Below are 19,613 nucleotides of genomic sequence, written 5' to 3'. Positions count from 1 at the left end.
TTATAAGACGACCCGCATAATGCCCAGCGCCGCCTAACATAAAGGTGCATCATATAAACGTTAATATCTGTTACAGAAGAGGAATAAAACAAAGAAAACTGTTATTAGACTCATTTTCTATCCTGTATTATTAACACGATGAGACGAATCACAAAGTGTCATTGATCTTATTAGCAGTACCATGATATTAATTGTCCAAATAAAAGACGCCACCCCACGATACGGCGAGTCGGCATTTCTACATCCGTGAGTAATGAGGCACTAATAGTCACAATGAAGGGTTCTCACATTCACACATAAAAGGCATTTTTACATTGTTATGTCTCACAGCACCGTCACCTCTGAGAGGGATCATTTTTCATTCCTGTGCTAAAGCCATTCCCTAGAGAGGCCATTGTTCAATTATCTCCATATGTATATGGCAGATAATTCATCAAAACACACACAACATATTTCTCTGTGTCCAGGCGCTGTCCAAATTCAACTGGTGCAAATGTGGAATGACCCCCTTGACTCAGTGGGGTGAGCTTATCAGGTATCATTTATAGGGGACACAGGAGAGAGTTACCCCTGCGCCAACACTGCCTCCGCACTCATGGGTCCTAGGACTAATGTAACCCACACACCCAACAATCCGGTCCCACAGGACTGACCTGTGAGCTCGGCGAATAACCAAACTGAATCCATATTCTTCTGTAGTTTGCTCAAAACAATCTGATCCGGGCAATCAAATTGCTACATTTGTTTATTAGTTGCCAGTTTTCCAAACAATTCATAATCTCTCTCAATTAGGACCAGAATTCCATCATTCTGCTGATTCACATTAATGACTGACAGCTTAATTCCTGGAAAGTATCAAATGCTGGACAGAAATACAACAATCTACAGCAGGAGAGAACAACAATGGATATTATGCCACAGAGCTTACAGTCAGCATACAGAGTACACTGCAGGCAGGGTTACTAACGGGTGCTGCTAGTGCTCCTGTGTGAAATTGTCCGTTCTCCTGTAAATAAAGATAAGAGAATGTAAACTGCCTGTGCGCCTGTTTGTGAAGGATGTATTAATGTGCAAGCCGTGGAAATAGCGCACGACTACGTTCAATGCAGAGCTGCACGAAATTCAGGCGCGTCCTGCTACTAAGGAGACACGATCGGACTGTATCACGGGGTGTAGTTAAAAGATCGGAGACCACAATGTAACAATTATTATTTCGACAAAATTTCAACAGGCAACATGACAGCATTCTCGGAATATCGACATTAGGGTTAGCCTGCAGGATGGGGGAGGTTAGGGTTAGGCTGCAGGAGGGAGGAGGTTAAGGTTAGGCTGCAGGAGGGAGGAGGTTAAGGTTAGGCTGCAGGAGGGAGGAGGTTAGGGTAGGGTTAGGCTGCAGGAGGGAGGAGGTTAGGGTTAGGCTGCAGGAGGGAGGAGGTTAGGGTAGGGTTAGGCTGCAGGAGGGAGGTTAGGGTTAGGCTGCAGGAGGAAGGAGGTTAGGCTGCAGGAGGAAGGAGGTTAGGGTAGGGTTAGAATGGAGGAGGTTAGGGTTAGGCTGCAGGAGGTGGTTAAGGTTAGGCTGCAGGAGGGAGGAGGTTAAGGTTAGGCTGCAGGAGGAGGTTAGGGTTAGGCTGCAGGAGGGAGGAGGGTAGGGTTAGGCTGCAGGAGGGAGGAGGTTAGAGTTAGGCTGCAGGAGGGAGGAGGTTAGAGTTAGGCTGCAGGAGGGAGGAGGTTAGAGTTAGGCTGCAGGAGGGAGGAGGTTAGAGTTAGGCTGCAGGAGGGAGGAGGTTAGGGTTAGGCTGCAGGAGGGAGGAGGTTAGGGTTAGGCTGCAGGAGAGAGGAGGTTAGGGTTAGGCTGCAGGAGAGAGAAGGTTAGGGTTAGGCTGCAGGAGAGAGGAGGTTAGGGTTAGGCTGCAGGAGAGAGGAGGTTAGGGTTAGGCTGCAGGAAGGAGGTGGTTAAGGTTGGCTGCAGGAAGGAGGAGGTTAAGTTTAAGGTTAGGCTGCAGGAGAGAGGAGGTTAGGGTTAGGCTGCAGGAGGGAGGAGGTTAAGGTTAGGAAGCAGGAGGAGGTTAGGGTTAGGCTGCAGGAGGAGGTTAAGGTTAGGCTGCAGGATGGAGGAGGTTAGGGTTAGGCTGCAGGAGGGAGGAGGTTAGGGTTAGGCTGCAGGAGGGAGGAGGTTAGGGTTAGGCTGCAGGAGGGAGGTGGTTAGGCTGCAGGAGGGAGGAGGTTAGGGTTAGGCTGCAGGAGGTTAGGGTTAAGCTGCAGGAGGTTAGGGTTAGGCTGCAGGAGGGAGGAGGTTAGGGTTAGGCTGCAGGAGGGAGGAGGTTAGGGTTAGGCTGGAGGAGGTTAGGCTGGAGGATGGGGGAGGTTAGGGTTAGGCTGCAGGAGGGAGGAGGTTAGGGTTAGGCTGCAGGAGGGAGGTCAGGGTTTGGCTGCAGGAAGTCAGGGTTAGGCTGCAGAAGTGGGCAGGTTAGGTACTACAGGGAGAGCTAGGGTTAGTATGTATCTGCAGCATAATACAGTATGTAGCCATGTGCAGGTGTATTACACCAACTGTCACAATTTAAAGATCCACAGGTGACCTGGAAAACATGTACTATTTGGGGTCCTAAGGAGTGAGTTTGAGAAGCCCTGGCAAGTGATCATCCCTCATTGGGGGGAATTCAATTCAACACGAATTGAATAGCACTGAGAGGGAGCTCCAAGAGCTATTCAATTCAGTGCGCTGTTTGGGCGGGCTAAGGATCTTTGGTCCCACCCCCCTGGGGATGTGAGGAGAAATCCGACCAAAGTGCCAAAGGAGGTTAGAGTTAGGCTGCAGGAGGGAGGAGGTTAGGGTTAGGCTGCAGGAGGGAGGAGGTTAGGGTTAGGCTGCAGGAGAGAGGAGGTTAGGGTTAGGCTGCAGGAGGGAGGAGGTTAGGGTTAGGCTGCAGGAGGGAGGAGGTTAGGGTTAGGCTGCAGGAGGGAGGAGGTTAGGGTTAGGCTGCAGGAGGGAGGAGGGTAGGGTTGGGCTGCAGGAGGGAGGAGGGTAGGGTTAGGCTGCAGGAGGGAGGAGGTTAAGGTTAGGCTGCAGGAGGGAGGAGGTTAAGGTTAGGCTGCAGGAGGGAGGAGGTTAGGGTTAGGCAGCAGGAGGGAGGAGGTTAGGGTTAGGCAGCAGGAGGGAGGAGGTTAGTGTTAGGCTGCAGGAGGGTGGAAGCTAGGGCAGGGTTAGGTTGCAGGATGGAGGAGGGTAGGGTTAGGCTGCAGGAGGAGGTTAAGGTTAGGCTGCAGGAGGGAGGAGGTTAAGGTTAGGCTGCAGGAGGGAGGAGGTTAGGGTTAGGCTGCAGGAGGTTAGGGTTAAGCTGCAGGAGGGAGGAGGTTGGGTTAGGCTGCAGGATGGAGGAAGTTAGGGTTAGGCTGCAGGAGGGAGGAGGTTAGGGTTAGGCTGCAGGAGGGAGGAGGTTAGGGTTAGGCTGCAGGAGGGAGGAGGTTAGGGTTAGGCTGCAGGAGGGAGGAGGTTAGGGTTAGGCTGCAGGAGGGAGGAGGTTAGGGTAGGGTTAGGCTGGAGGAGGTTAGGGTTAGGCTGGAGGATGGGGGAGGTTAGGGTTAGGCTGGAGGAGGTTAGGGTTAGGCTGCAGGAGGGAGGAGGTTAGGGTTAGGCTGCAGGAGGTTAGGGTTAAAGCTGCAGGAGGGAGGAGGTTGGGTTAGGCTGCAGGAGGGAGGAGGTTAGGGTTAGGCTGCAGGAGGGAGGAGGTTAGGGTTAGGCTGCAGGAGGGAGGAGGTTAGGGTTAGGCTGCAGGAGGGAGGAGGTTAGGGTTAGGCTGCAGGAGGGAGGAGGTTAGGCTGGAGGATGGGGGAGGTTAGGGTTAGGCTGCAGGAGGGAGGAGGTTAGGGTTACACTGCAGGAGGGAGGTCAGGGTTTGGCTGCAGGAAGTCAGGGTTAGGCTGCAGAAGTGGGCAGGTTAGGGTTAGGTACTACAGGGAGAGCTAGGGTTAGTATGTATCTGCAGCATAATACAGTATGTAGCCATGTGCAGGTGTATTACACCAACTGTCACAATTTAAAGATCCACAGGTGACCTGGAAAACATGTACTATTTGGGGTCCTAAGGAGTGAGTTTGAGAAGCCCTAGCAAGTGATCATCCCTCATTGGGGGGAATTCAATTCAACACGAATTGAATAGCACTGAGAGGGAGCTCCAAGAGCTATTCAATTCAGTGCGCTGTTTGGGCGGGCTAAGGATCTTTTGTCCCACCCCCCTGGGGATGTGAGGAGAAATCCGACCAAAGTGGCAGGCGCGCAGCTGTTTTTCTGCTCAGCGCGGCGCTAACAGCCAGGTGCCCGGCACTTTTGTCAGAGAATGCCAGTTAACGCGCCTTAACACTCTTGTTAAGGCGCGATAATGGCATTCTCCGACCAGACAGCGTAATGAATTGAATAGCTCCGGGAGCTCGCTCCCGGCGCTATTCAATTCCTCGTTAAATTGAATCGCCCCCATTGAGACCTATGGGGGCGTCATCACTAAGAGAAGAGAAAAAAAAGTTAAATCAGTTATTTTACTGCAGTTTTCTTTCCCATAAATAAGGAGAAGAGATAATAAAAACCCGTTTATCCAGCTAACAGTTATATTTACTAAAGAGAGCCCCAAATCTCAGTATAAAGGTGCCCACTATTTGTATACTGTCCTTGCGCGCAGCAATGCATTTTATTCGCAGTCCTTTATCTGCTTCATGGTTTGTCCAGGTGGGAACTTAGGAGCAAATCCGGCTAAATTCGCCCAACTATAAATAAGTCCCTTTTATAATGTCTGAGATCTGAAGTATTTTAGCTGGAGGCTTCAGAAGCAAATGTTATACTTTCAAAAGTTTCCTGTAATTTATTTGATATTGAGCCTATGAGCTGTATTCCATTTCAGTGGACCAGCGATACTTTTTCACCTCCCCGGACTTTCTGCCTACTTCGCCTGTTTTGCAGGCGGAAAAGTATCACGCGCGTACCTGCGTATCGTCGAATTCAATTTGAAAGAAGGCGAAAACAGGACCCGGCGAAACTTGAACAGCCGGAAAGTCCTGTCAGATTAGGGGAAATCAGCCTGAAACCCCCCAAAAGATGCTCTGACATGGGGGTTAGCTATGGTACCCCCCAATTTGGCTTGCTGGAGGTATTTGGTGTTTTAAAACGGGCTCAAAAGCTGCTAAATAGCGTTTTTCTATAAGTGAAGCAGAATAGTATTCAGGAGATTTTGTTGCAGAAAATAACTTGAAAATGGGGGGGGGGTCAGCATATTTTAAAGTTGCTAAAGTTAAGTTTAAAAAATCGTGAAAAATCCACCTGCCGCAAGCCCCTGCAATGAAAAAAACACCTGGGGCATACTCGGGGACCCCCCCAGAGTCAAGTTTGCTAGTTTTTAACTTTGTCTCCCAACATATTTTTTTTTTTCACCCCCAAATTCAAATGATTTTTCTGGGGTGTTCTTAAGTCTTTTTAAAAAGTTATGACACAGTTTACCTTTGGGGGACTGTCTGAAGGCTGCACGGGGGTTCCCGCAATGTTGCACCCCAAAACCCCAATTCTGCACTTTTTTCCGCTTGCTATTCATAGGCGAAACTTTTTTTCGCCTATTACATTGCATTGAGGCGGAAAGTCTTTCAAATTGAATACGGCGGAAAGCCAAAGCAGGCGAAAATGACGTCGTCGTCAGCGAAAAGTTTCCGCCAAAAACACGTGAAAATGGCTTTTCGCCTCAAATTGAATACGGGCCTATGTCTTATTCACAGTGTGGGGGGTTACAGCTTGTGCCCTTTTATTTGTTACAGCCCATTTCCTAAACTCCCTCCCCCTCAGGCACAAGTTGCAGCGCAGGATCTCTGTGGCGAAGGACAGGCCCCGTATATATGTGGTCAGCACTGTGCCTAATGCTGTCCCTCCGGACGGTGACATTACACGATGGGAGGCAGCCGTCACTGGGAACAGCACAGAGTCACCCAGGATAAAGCCTGGCTCTGCAGACGCCTGTGTGCAAGGATTCCCCCTCTTCTATGCAGGGAACAGCTGGCCAGGAATCACTGCAGCCCTGTACTTATCCCGGGGAGACTGTGGAGGTGACACAGACATATACTGAGACATGTCTCCCTGCATACAGCGCACACCGACAGCTCACCAGAAAAGATTTGTAATGCAATGGGAGAAATTGATGGTTTACATCTGCACCAGAATATGCAAATAAACCAACAAATCCCGTTGGTGCATCCCGATTAAAATATCTGCCGGCTGCTATTAGCCAGTGACGGGTTAATTTCCCAGGCGGCTCTCCTGTGCATCGCGAGCTAAACATGGCATGTAATGATATATTTAGCACCTGCAACTTTGAGGTTCCGCTGGCAGAGCGAGCCGCTCCGTGCCATGCAGAGTCCAGTACACTGTCCTGCTGCTGCCGCCGCCTCATGTCTGTGTAATTATCCCAGAGTAGATTAGAAATGATCTTGCACTTACTTGGTACGGTGGCTGCTGTCTGTCCAGCGCTGAGAGCTCAGACCTGTAAGCTCCTGTTTCTGCAATTGTGTCATGAAGACAGACTCGCAGCTTGTACGTAGCTGTTGCCATGGAAACAAACACAGCGAGGGTAGAGTGCCAGCCTGTGTTAATTCCATCACCCATGAACCCCAGGGGAACACCAACAGCCGTCTATTATCTCGCTCCTCTACGAATACCCACCTCATCAATGGGCAGAGGACCCGGGTATGGACCTGCAGCCGGGCAACTGAGCCCACCTGCTTCTCAGTAAGTTTGAGGGAGCCATACAGGAGTATGTAATCGCAGAGGAGAGATGGAGTAACCCATGGCGCTCTGAGACAGAGTATAGAATCATGTCACCTGCTGCCGCATCACAGGGGTTACATATATACTCTATATATTATTGCCAGAATCATGGCATGGACTCTCAGGTCACCTGCTGCCGCATCACAGGGGTTACATATATACTCTATATATTACTGCCGGAATTATGGCATGGACTCTCAGGTCACCGGATGTTAGGGGAACACAGGGGTTACATATATACTCTATACATTACTGCCAGAATCATGGCATGGACTCTCAGGTCGCCGGATGTTAGGGGAACACAGGGGTTACATATATACTCCATACGTTACTGCCAGAATCATGGCATGGACTCTCAGGTCGCCGGATGTTAAGGGAACACAGGGGTTACATATATACTCTATACATTACTGCCAGAATCATGGCATGGACTCTCAGGTCACAGGATGTTAGGGGAACGCAGGGGTTACATATATACTCTATACATTACTGCCAGAATCATGGCATGGACTCTCAGGTCGCCGGATGTTATTCGGAGATCATTGGTAATGCCCTGAGCAAAACAAGTCTAGATTGGGAGAAAGGCCTCAGTAATCCCAGGCACATAATTACACATAATAGTCTTGTATTTAGGACAGTGGCAGAAGTGATTTTGGGCTCATTACATAACACTTGGCTACCAGTGCCATTAGTAACCGTTTTATGTCCGTGGTCTCTGTGCGTCCCCAGGGGGTGATGTTATATCCTCAGCACCTTCCAATGCCAACCAGGAGGGGGTGAGTGCGGCACACTGGTCACCTAGGAACCTCATGAGCTGGAATTTATCTCTATATTAAGAAAAGTTCCTATATTCCATTGCTAAACGAGTGTAAAGAGCAAAGGAGACTATTTCCCAAGGTCAGCAGAAACTAACGGGAGTCGTTACGGACAGGAAAAGAATTCACATATTTATCAATGATCCAAAGTCATGGAAAGGGCTCTCCTCCGCCGAGATGGAAGTTATCAAACACAGGAGCTGAACCCCCAGATGTGACCGGACGCCTTTTGCCTTGGCCGTCCTTGGTCACAGGTTAGCGCTTTTGGACTCCCACTCACCATCAGTAACAGCCTGTCACTGACTCCGCCCATTGAGCCGTGGCCGTGTAACGATGCTGCCACCACCAAACTCTACCATCGGCGTTTGGAACCGCTCTTTACGTACAATCAGGCTCCTGCCTAGGCAGCTGGAACCACTTCTGCTGTGTATGTGTTGACCAACTGCGGACACACCTCCTGTTTGGTGTCGGCTGTTCCCACCTGATCCCTCGCAATGGACCAGGTCTGCATGGTAGCTTGGCAGAGGGCTTGAACTTGGAGACACGGAGCTCTTACCCAGAACAGCAGGAGAACGGAATAGCGTTTTGCGCAATTCTGTTGGTCGCAGGATACAGATGTAATAGAATTTAAAGGCAAAGGTGTTTATTGCTCTCAGTCTTAAAAAAGACCCTCCCTTCGGATTGAAGGGGAATTTCAGCATACAATACAAGATGTTACAGCAATTCTTCTCCACACAGGATTCACAAAGATGTACCACATACAGGAATCTTATCAGCAGCTCTGCTCCTCAAAGAAGTTACAGGGTTGTACACACACACACACACACAACAGAGGCTCACAGGCCCTGTATATATAGTCAGAAAACACACTACAGCATGGTGACATCCACCCACAGTTGGTCTTGTAACCCGATCAGACCATCTTATCCCAAAAGTAATTACAACTCACGTTCCACATGAACTGGTCATTTACTTTCATCCTTTGATACATTTATCACACAGTGACAAAATATCTATGTAGTGTAACCAGCAATAATCATGAAAAAACAAACACTTCTCTCCCCCAGAAGTGCGCACACACAGGAGATAGTCTCAGGCCATTTCACCCTCTTCACACCTTTACACAGAGACCTTCCAGCCAGGTCTAATCTGGAATACACTTCAAAGAAAGCTTTGTTACACAATGGTCTGACCACTGTCATAGGTCAGGACAACATATCACTTCCTATGTCAGGAGGTGAGAGTGGCTCATAACCATTTGACTTAAATGTTACAGCCTTCTAAAACAAAACAACTTATACATTCCTTATAAGTGCATTTTCTCTATAAAATATACATTTAAACCATATAGTGCATAGCCTATTAAGTATACGTCGCTTCATGCACTAATGCATTGCAGATCAGCTGCAGTGCATTACAGCAATACATACAGTCAGGTCCATAAATATTGGGACATTGACAGAATTTACAGATTTTGGCCTCTATTCACCACCACAATGGTTTTGAACTGAAACAAACAAGATGTGCTTTAACTGCAGACTTTCAGATTTAATTTGAGGGTAATTACATCCAAATCGGGTGAACGGTGTAGGAATTACAACGGTTTCAATATGTGCCTCCCACTTTTTAAGGGGCCAAAAGTAATGGGACTATCAACTCAAGCTATTTCATGGACAGGTGTGGGCTATTCCCTCATTATTTCATTATCAATTAAGCAGGTAAAAGGTCTGGAGTTGATTCTAGGTGTGACATTTGCATTTGGAATCAGTTGCTGTCGACTCTCAATATGAGATCCAAAGAGCTGTCACTATCAGTGAAGCAAGCCAACATTAGGCTGAAAAATCAAAACAAACCCATCAGAGAGATAGCAAAAACATTAGGTGTGGCCAAATCAACTGTTTGGAACATTCGTAAAAAGAAAGAACGCATCGGAGAGCTCAGCAACACCAAAAGACCCGGAAGACCACAGAAAACAACTGTGGTGGATGACAAAATAATTATTTCTCTGGTGAAGAAAAACCCCTTCACAACAGTTGGCCAAATCAAGAACACTCTCTGGGAGGTAGATGTATATGTGTCATAGTCAACAATCAAGAGAAGACTTCACAAGAGTCAATATAGAGGGTTCACCACAAGATGCAAACCATTGGTGAGCCACAAAAACAGGAAGACCAGATTAGAGTTTGCCAAACAACATCTAAAAAAGCCATTACAGTTCTGGAACAACATCCTATGGACAGATGAGACAAAGATCAACTTGTACCAGAGTGATGGGAAGAGAAGAGTATGGAGAAGGAAAGGAATTGCTCGTGATCCAAAACATACCACCTCATCATTGAAGCATGGTGGTGGTAGTGTCATGGCGTGGGCATGTATGGCTGCCAATGGAACTTGTTCCCTTGTATTTATTGATTATGTGACTGCTGACAAAAGCAGGAGGATGAATTCTGAAGTGTTTTGGGCAATATTATATGCTCATATTCAGTCAAATGCTTCAGAACTCATTGGACGGCGCTTCACAGTGCAGATGGACAATGACCCGAAGCATACTGCAAAAGCAACCAAAGAGTTTTTTAAGGCTAAAAAGTGGAATGTTATGCAATGGCCAAGTCAATCTCCTGACCTGAATCCGATTGAGCATGCATTTCACTTGATGAAGACAAAACTGAAGGGAAAATGCCCCAAGAACAAGCAGGAACTGAAGACATTTGCAGTAGAGGCCTGGCAGAGCATCACCAGGGATGAAACCCAGCGTCTTGTGATGTCTATGCGTTCCAGACTTCAGGCTGAAATTGCCTGCAAAGGATTTGCAACAAAGTATTAAAAAGTGAAAGTTTAGATTTAGGATTGTTTAGTTTGTCCCATTACTTTTGGCCCCTTAAAAAGTAGGAAGCACATATAGAAACCATTGTAATTCCTACACCGTTCACCTGATTTGGATGTAATTACCCTCAAATTAAATATGAAAGTCTGCAGTTAAAGCACATCTTGTTTGTTTCATTTCAAAGCCATTGTGGTGGTGAATAGAGGCCAAAATATGAAAATTCTGTCAATGTCCCAATATTTATGGACCTGACTGTATATACTTTAATACAGTTTATTATAAACCATGTGCAGTGTGCTTTTACACTGTCCTTTTAAAAATGGCGCAATGGCATGAGGGTTAATCCCCTCAATGCCTTGACAGCCATTTAATCACGTGTGGTCAGCCTCCGGCCACCCCCCCCTGCGAATAAAATGTAAAAAAGGGTCTCCTATCATTGGACTGGGCATCAGGACAGAGGTGTCAGAACGCGGAGAGGTACAAAGGGGCAGCTCAACCCTTCCGAATATTTGAGAGGGGCACCAGTCAATGCATTGCAGGGACACCCAGAGGTTGCCTCTCATGGTTCTCCCTGGCAGTAACCACAAGTTATTGTAATTTACAAATCTTTATATGCAACAACTGTATGACCTACCCATGACCTATTTCAGATTGCTGTGTTCTTATCGGTGAATGAAAGCTGGGCAGCCAGCAAGGCTCCAGACCCTTTGGCTAGTTGTAAAGACAGAAGTCACTCGTGATTCTAAAGGATCTTCAGTTCACCCAACTGTACATAGTTCCAAGGCTGTACACTTTAATAGCTCTGTTTGAAAATCAAATATGTCCCATATATTGATCCAGAAACCAAACCTCCTGTCCCAAAAGTTATGGGAACTTCTGTCCGCTCCTAGAAGTGCAATCCTGCCCCCGAGGAGACCTGTCATGTAGAGTCCATATCTGATAAGACCCTGGCTAATGTGAGAAGCACCACCTCACTTCCAAAGTCAGCTTCTCTATGCAGTTTCCCAACTCCTGTAACTGTAATTTAGAACTTCTGTTTTCTTTCCTTTTTAGTACTTGAAACTGTGTGTATATATTAATCTGTGTGTCCATTGTTGTATTTATTACGCCTTGGAGTATTTTATACTCAGATTAAAAATTCTTAATATTAAGGTGCCCACACACTGAAGGATTTTAGGTACGATTTGCATGAAAACGATGCATCCGAATTACACATCATTTCTGAAACCTGCAAATCGTGCAGCTTCCAGGAATGATAACGATCCGATGCGCGGTCCCACAGGTCGTTTGTTGTATCTTCACGATCTGGCAATCTCCTTAACGATGCACTAGAAATCATTAAGGACGCACAACAGATCGTTAGTCAGATTACACAGTTTAGCATGATATCATCTGACCAGTAGACCCGGTGAGTTGCCCGGGGAGTTCAAGGGAAATCGTTGACAACATCACATCTTTTGCAAGTCGTCCAGTGTGTGGGCACCTTTAGTGGGTTTTCTGAAGTTCTTTCCATGAACCTATACACCTGTAGGATTGCTATGATCTATGCCAGGGGTCTTCAAACTTGGCCCTCCAGCTGCTGTGGAACTACACATCCCAGCATGCACTGCCACCTTTTTGATATAACAGCATGCTAAAACTATGTGCAGTGCATGCTGGGATGTGTAGTTCCACAGCATCTGGAGGGCCAAGTTTGAAGACCCCTGATCTATGCTATGTATAGGTGTGACGTTATATTTGACTAGTGATAATTGAGATACTGTAATAGTCTAGAGGGAATCGGTATGAAATACAGACGGCTGAAAAGCCGCCACTTCTCATACCGACACTGGAAGCCAGATGATCTACAATCCCGAAAGGAGCTGGTAAGTATCCTAACCCTACCCTCTCCCACAACAGCCCTAACCCTCCTTTAGTGGTGGCCCACCCCAAACCTCCCCCCGGTGGTCCCTAACCCCCCCTTCCCACACACTAAACCTAACCCTCCCGGGGGGGTACCTGACCCTAAACTCCCCTCCATGTAGCCTAACCCTCCCAGTGGGGTGCCAAACCCTAATTCCCCCCAGGGGTGCCTGAATCTAACCCTTCCAGCTCCGGGCAAACTATATACTAACCCGGCTGTGGACAATCGGGGTGGGGGTCAGGATACCAATGCCAGTATCCTGATGATGTTTGGGATATCAGCATCGGCATTATGGTGAGCGGTGGGATTCCGGTGGCAGTATACAAACATCTGGGATCCCGACCGCCGGGAAACTAACTATATCCCGTCATGGCTCCAAATTTAACCCTTCATGGTGGTAGCTTGAATTGTGTTATTAACTGTGCAAACTGCTAGCCAAATGCAGGGGACATTGGGCAGAAATGGTGCCACCCAAAGAGCACTACTCAACGGCAATTGTTGCACACCCCTAGTTACGGCCCTGTGTTTGGTGGTGCCTCCTCCTCACAGGCCTCTGCAGGACTAGTCACCAGTATTTACTAGTGTCTGAAGGTCACATACGGCCAGCTACTGCTCCTGGTGAGAAGAGTGGGTGCAGGAAGGTCACATACGGCCAGCTACTGCTCCTGGTGAGAAGAGTGGGTGCAGGAAGGTCACATACGGCCAGCTACTGCTCCTGGTGAGAAGAGTGGGTGCAGGAAGGTCACATACGGCCAGCTACTGCTCCTGGTGAGAAGAGTGGGTGCAGGAAGGTCACATACCACCAGCTACTGCTCCTGGTGAGAAGAGTGGGTGCAGGAAGGTCACATGCCGCCAGCTACTGCTCCTGGTGAGAAGAGTGGGTGCAGGAAGGTCACATACGGCCAGCTACTGCTCCTGGTGAGAAGAGTGGGTGCAGGAAGGTCACATACGGCCAGCTACTGCTCCTGGTGAGAAGAGTGGGTGCAGGAAGGTCACATACGGCCAGCTACTGCTCCTGTTGAGAAGAGTGGGTGCAGGAAGGTCACATACGGCCAGCTACTGCTCCTGGTGAGAAGAGTGGGTGCAGGAAGGTCACATACGGCCAGCTACTGCTCCTGGTGAGAAGAGTGGGTGCAGGAAGGTCACATACGGCCAGCTACTGCTCCTGGTGAGAAGAGTGGGTGCAGGAAGGTCACATGCCGCCAGCTACTGCTCCTGGTGAGAAGAGTGGGTGCAGGAAGGTCACATACGGCCAGCTACTGCTCCTGGTGAGAAGAGTGGGTGCAGGAAGGTCACATACCGCCAGCTACTGCTCCTGGTGAGAAGAGTGGGTGCAGGAAGGTCACATGCCGCCAGCTACTGCTCCTGGTGAGAAGAGTGGGTGCAGGAAGGTCACATGCCGCCAGCTACTGCTCCTGGTGAGAAGAGTGGGTGCAGGAAGGTCACATACGGCCAGCTACTGCTCCTGGTGAGAAGAGTGGGTGCAGGAAGGTCACATACGGCCAGCTACTGCTCCTGGTGAGAAGAGAGTGGGTGCAGGAAGGTCACATACCGCCAGCTACTGCTCCTGGTGAGAAGAGTGGGTGCAGGAAGGTCACATACGGCCAGCTACTGCTCCTGGTGAGAAGAGTGGGTGCAGGAAGATCCCATACAGCCAGCTACTATTCCTGGTGAGAAGAGTGAGTGCAGGAAGGTCACATACGGCCAGCTACTGCTCCTGGTGAGAAGAGTAGGTGCAGGAAGGTCACATACGGCCAGCTACTGCTCCTGGTGAGAAGAGTGGGTGCAGGAAGGTCACATACCGCCAGCTACTGCTCCTGGTGAGAAGAGTGAGTGCAGGAAGGTCCCATACAGCCAGCTACTATTCCTGGTGAGAAGAGTGGGTGCAGGAAGGTCACATACGGCCAGCTACTGCTCCTGGTGAGAAGAGTGGGTGCAGGAAGGTCACATACCGCCAGCTACTGCTCCTGGTGAGAAGAGTGAGTGCAGGAAGGTCACATACGGCCAGCTACTGCTCCTGGTGAGAAGAGAGTGGGTGCAGGAAGGTCACATACCGCCAGCTACTGCTCCTGGTGAGAAGAGTGAGTGCAGGAAGTCACATACGGCCAGCTACTGCTCCTGGTGAGAAGAGAGTGGGTGCAGGAAGGTCACATACCGCCAGCTACTGCTCCTGGTGAGAAGAGTGGGTGCAGGAAGGTCACATACGGCCAGCTACTGCTCCTGGTGAGAAGAGTGGGTGCAGGAAGATCCCATACAGCCAGCTACTATTCCTGGTGAGAAGAGTGAGTGCAGGAAGAACCCATACGGCCAGCTACTGCTCCCGGTGAGAAGAGTAGGTGCAGGAAGGTCACATACGGCCAGCTACTGCTCCTGGTGAGAAGAGTAGGTGCAGGAAGGTCACATACCGCCAGCTACTGCTCCTGGTGAGAAGAGTGGGTGCAGGAAGGTCACATACGGCCAGCTACTGCTCCTGGTGAGAAGAGTGGGTGCAGGAAGGTCACATACCGCCAGCTACTGCTCCTGGTGAGAAGAGTGGGTGCAGGAAGGTCACATACGGCCAGCTACTGCTCCTGGTGAGAAGAGTGGGTGCAGGAAGGTGACATACCGCCAGCTAGTGCTCCTGGTGAGAAGAGTGGGTGCAGGAACGTAATTGGCGGCCGGCGGTTCGATTCACGGCAGCGGCAGGCCGACAGATGAACAGATCCCGGCAGTGGCAGCCCGACAGCACTGGAAATCCTGATCGTCCTCAGGTAAGTAATAAGTAACCTAACCCCCCTCACCCTAACCCTCCTTAGGGGTGCCTAACCCTAACATCCCCCCTGTAAGTGCCTAACCCTAATCCCCCCTGTAAGTGCCTAACCCTAACCCCCCCTGTAAGGGCCTAACCCTAACCCCCCCCTCTTCCCCGCTGCCTAAAGTCCCCCGGGGGGGATGCCTAACCCTACCCCTCCCACCGCCTAGCCTAACCCTCCCGGGGGTGCCTAACCCTAAGTCCGCCCCGGATGCGCTAAGCCTAACCCTCCCCCCCCCCGCGGCTGTCCGCTCGCGGCGCCCGGCATCCCTTCGATCGGGATGCCAGGTGCCTGTCTCCCGGAGTCGGGAAAATAACAGGCGTCTAGATATACACACCTGTCATTTAACCCACGCCAGGATAAAGCAGTTGGGAAGCTGGCTGTCGGTTTCCCGATTGCATCACGCAGGAAGGTCACACAGGCAGCAGCACAAAACAGATAATTAGATCAGCAACAGGTTAGTGGGACTGAGGGGGGTGTACATAGGGGAGGGATAATGGATATAGTTGATTAACGTCAGGTATGGTGGGGCAGGGGGACCGATCGATCATCAGTCCCCCCCCCCTGCTGTAGCTAGTCTGTGCACATACAGAGATCAGCATACTTGTGCTCGGGGCAGGGCCCTCCTTGCACTTTTGTTATGGTACATGCTCCCCCAGGGTGCGGTACACATGGCATTCTGGGACGTGATTTTAGGAGCGATATCAAAAGTCACAGATCGGGGCCAGAGCAGAGCGTGTAGAACGGATTTCCTCCATAACAGCAGGCGGCACAGACGCATGGCACGCGGCAGTGTCAGGTAAAGCCCAGCTGGTTGCGGTCGCATCCCAAGTGTTAGTGCCAGGTAAGTGGTTAAAATGAAGAGGTTAATATGTTTATTGGGATTAAGGTGAATTTTTTTTATCAGACTGAGTGAGGCAATGAGGATTTTATTAATGAAGTTAATCATGTGGGAGAAATTATTGAGAAGAATAAAAGGAGTTAATGATTTGATAGGATAATTATGTTGCATGGGGTTGATATGATGATGATAAAAAAGTACATTTTTAAAGGGGATAATTTACAATGAGAGAATGATTTTGTGTGGTAATAAAAAAATGTTCTGTATTGTATTGTGGTCACAAAAATGCTCTCTGTATTGTATGGAAGTCTCAAAAATCTGCTTAGTATTGTATGGCAGTCATAAAAATGATCTCTTTATTGTATGGCAGTAACTAGTATGTTCTCTGTACTGTAAGACTCTCGCTAGGATACAGTCCGTATGGTATGTTACCAACTAGGATGCTCTAAGAATTGTATGGATTGCACTAGGTTACAATCTTTTTCTGAATCGCACTAACTTCGATGCTCTTTGTATTATATAGCGGTAACTAGTATGCTCTCTGTATTGTATGGCTTGCACTAGGATACAGTCTGTATTATATGACACTAACTATGATATTATTTATATTGTATGGAAGTAACTAGGGTGCTCTCTGTACTGTATGATGGGCATAAGAATGTTCTCTGTTTTGTTTGGCAGTCACTGGGATGCTCTGTTTACTGTATGGTGATCAGATTTCCTGGCTGTGTTGCTTTATAAGGCTTTTATAGTGAGTGTGTGTGCGTGTGTGTGTGTGGGGGGGTATAAATGCAATGTCAGGGGTAATTATTGATGTCATATGGATGCAAGATAATGTATTTAGACGTTGATATTAGAAACAACCTGGGCTTGGGCGCCTGTTCCCCCAACTTTACTCCCCCTCATGTGAAAGCTGGTTAGGTCACTGCCCTCACTTCTGGGCCCCTGTAGCAGCTGTTACTCCCCTCGGCTGCAGAAGTTTGTTCACTAGTATCACTACATCTGCAGGACATCACGCGTGGGGTTGTCACACGTAGTGAACTGATCGGCTTCTCTCTCTCATAAATACTCGTTCAGGCCATAAAATGGTGATGGGTTAATTTTACCATAACTGGGCTAAGAAGTCTATAATAGAACTATAGAAAACACAATTAATTGGATTTTATTACAGTAATTTATGTGTTGCTAATTTGAGAACACAAATTCATAAATTATTCAAATTGCTGAAATTTTAATAATTATTTTTAAATTAAATTTATATAGATTGCTAGTTGAAATAAATTAAACAGCAAACTCATACTGGGACAGAAGTTTACTTACAGACATGGTTTTTATTTAGCAATTAGTATTTATCACTTTTATGTCAGCTGTATAACATCCTGACACCGACAATATAATCACAGTCACCTGTATGTCAGCATTATAACATCCTGACACCGACAATATAATCACAGTCACACTGTATGTCAGCTGTATAACATCCTGACACCGACAATATAATCACAGTCACCTGTATAACATCCTGACACCGACAATATAATCACAGTCACCTGTATGTCAGCATTATAACATCCTGACACCGACAATATAATCACAGTCACCTGTATGTCAGCATTATAACATCCTGACACCGACAATATAATCACAGTCACCTGTATAACATCCTGACACCGACAATATAATCACAGTCACCTCTATGTCAGCATTATAACATCCTGACACCGACAATATAATCACAGTCACACTGTATGTCAGCTGTATAACATCCTGACACCAACAATATAATCACAGTCACCTGTATGTCAGCATTATAACATCCTGACACCAACAATATAATCACAGTCACCTGTATGTCAGCTGTATAACATCCTGACACCGACAATATAATCACAGTCACCTGTATGTCAGCTGTATAACATCCTGACACCGACAATATAATCACAGTCACACTGTATGTCAGCTGTATAACATCCTGACACCAACAACATAATCACAGTCACCTGTATGTCAGCTGTAAACATCCTGACACCGACAATATAATCAGTCACCTGTATAACATCCTGACACCGACAATATAATCACAGTCACCTGTATAACATCCTGACACCGACAATATAATCACAGTCACCTGTATGTCAGCTGTATAACATCCTGACACCAACAATATAATCACAGTCACCTGTATAACATCCTGACACCGACAATATAATCACAGTCACCTGTATGTCAGCATTATAACATCCTGACACCGACAATATAATCACAGTCACACTGTATGTCAGCTGTATAACATCCTGACACCAACAATATAATCACAGTCACCTGTATGTCAGCTGTATAACATCCTGACACCGACAATATAATCACAGTCACCTGTATGTCAGCTGTAAACATCCTGATACCGACAATATAATCAGTCACCTGTATGTCAGCTGTATAACATCCTGACACCGACAATATAATCACAGTCAGCTGTATAACATCCTGACACCGACAATATAATCACAGTCACCTGTATGTCAGCATTATAACATCCTGACACCGACAATATAATCACAGTCACCTGTATGTCAGCTGTATAACATCCTGACACCAACAATATAATCACAGTCACCTGTATAACATCCTGACACCGACAATATAATCACAGTCACCTGTATGTCAGCATTATAACATCCTGACACCGACAATATAATCACAGTCACACTGTATGTCAGCTGTATAACATCCTGACACCGACAATATAATCACAGTCACCTGTATGTCAGCTGTATAACATCCTGACACCGACAATATAATCACAGTCACCTGTATGTCAGCTGTATAACATCCTGACAGTATAATCACAGTCACTGTATTGTATAATATCCTGACAGTATAATCACAGTCACTGTATTGTATAACATCCTGACAGTATAATCACAGTCACACTGTATAGGTCAGCTATATAACATCCTGACAGTATAATCACAGTCACACTGTATAGGTCAGCTGTATAATGTCCTGACAGTATAATCACAGTCACACTGTACAGGTCAGCTGTATAATGTCCTGACAGTATAATCACAGTCACACTGTATAGGTCAGCTGTATAATGTCCTGACAGTATAATCACAGTCACACTGTACAGGTCAGCTGTATAACATCCTGACAGTATAATCACAGTCACACTGTACAGGTCAGCTGTATAATATCCTGACAGTATAATCACAGTCACACTGTACAGGTCAGCTGTATAACATCCTGACAGTATAATCACAGTCACTGTATTGTATAATATCCTGACAGTATAATCACAGTCACACTGTATAGGTCAGCTGTATAACATCCTGACAGTATAATCACAGTCACTGTATTGTATAACATCCTGACAGTATAATCACAGTCACACTGTACAGGTCAGCTGTATAACATCCTGACAGTATAATCACAGTCACACTGTACAGGTCAGCTGTATAATATCCTGACAGTATAATCACAGTCACACTGTACAGGTCAGCTGTATAACATCCTGAGAGTATAATCAGTCACACTGTACAGGTCAGCTGTATAATATCCTGACAGTATAATCACAGTCACACTGTACAGGTCAGCTGTATAACATCCTGACAGTATAATCACAGTCACTGTATTGTATAATAT

The 19,613-nt window shown here is 47.4% G+C and overlaps 1 protein-coding gene across 2 annotated transcripts in view; it reads right to left on the bottom strand.

Annotated features, from left to right (window-relative positions):
- FOXN3 (forkhead box N3) overlaps positions 1-19,613 on the bottom strand; it is a 214,324-nt gene that overhangs the window by 158,303 nt on the left and 36,408 nt on the right. Inside the window, exon 1 of one of the 2 annotated variants that reach the window (XM_088462516.1) lies at positions 6,470-6,518. The exons of the other annotated variant lie outside the window; for it this stretch is intronic. The gene's annotated coding sequence lies outside the window, so the exon portion shown is untranslated. Of the gene's footprint in view, positions 1-6,469; positions 6,519-19,613 lie in introns of those variants that run through there. 2 annotated transcript variants of the gene reach the window in all.

This window comes from Taudactylus pleione, unplaced genomic scaffold (genome assembly GCF_031769625.1).
Source record: "Taudactylus pleione unplaced genomic scaffold, aTauple2 ptg001254l, whole genome shotgun sequence".
Lineage (NCBI taxonomy): Eukaryota > Metazoa > Chordata > Amphibia > Anura > Myobatrachidae > Taudactylus > Taudactylus pleione.
This window is presented reverse-complemented; position numbering and strand designations above follow the sequence as displayed.